This window comes from Octopus bimaculoides, chromosome 4 (genome assembly GCF_001194135.2).
Source record: "Octopus bimaculoides isolate UCB-OBI-ISO-001 chromosome 4, ASM119413v2, whole genome shotgun sequence".
Taxonomy (NCBI): domain Eukaryota; kingdom Metazoa; phylum Mollusca; class Cephalopoda; order Octopoda; family Octopodidae; genus Octopus; species Octopus bimaculoides.
The window spans coordinates 80,811,914-80,812,660 of record NC_068984.1 but is presented as its reverse complement, the minus strand read 5'-3'; positions in this window follow the sequence as shown (position 1 = coordinate 80,812,660).

Genomic DNA, 747 nt, shown 5'->3' with positions numbered 1-747 from the left:
ATATATATATATATATATATATATATATATATATATATATATATATATACATATACACCATCATTATCATCAAAATCATCATCATTATCATTTAACGCCCATTTTCTATGCAGCATGGGTCAGACGGTTTGACAGGTGCTGGCAAGCTAGGGGTCTGTACCAAGCTCTATTGATATCTTTCATATGGTTTCTACCGCTAGATGCCCTTCTTAACACTAACCACTTTACGAAATGTACTGGGTGCTTTTTACGTAGCACCAGCACCAGCGTAGTCACCAAGTAATTTGCAAGACAAGCACGCATCGGCTCAGAGGGGAATAGGTATTGAGATAGGTGACTATTGACACACTTTCTGTGCCCTATCAGTATTTGCAAAGGGAAGCCATCCTTCCCATCTTCAGCCTGACGTGATACACACGGACCCGGGTTTCTGGGTATTGACCCGTCATCAGCATGTGACAATCACCGGTTGTCGATGTGAAGTGGTTCCCAATGCAAATATATATATCCTTTTTCCAGTGACAAAATGTCACTGATCTCGAAAAAGTGTAAACAAGGTAGATAAACAAGGTAGATAAATCTCTGAGCGAGGTATAAACAGTAGCTGCACGACATCGTGAAGTATATTTGGCACTTTGAAACTACTGATAGGTCACAGAAAGTGTGTCAATAGCCAGCTGGAGGAGGTGTCCCCCTGTGGCTACAAGCTACAGTAGCATCCACCCTTAAGGGTTAGCCACATTTAAG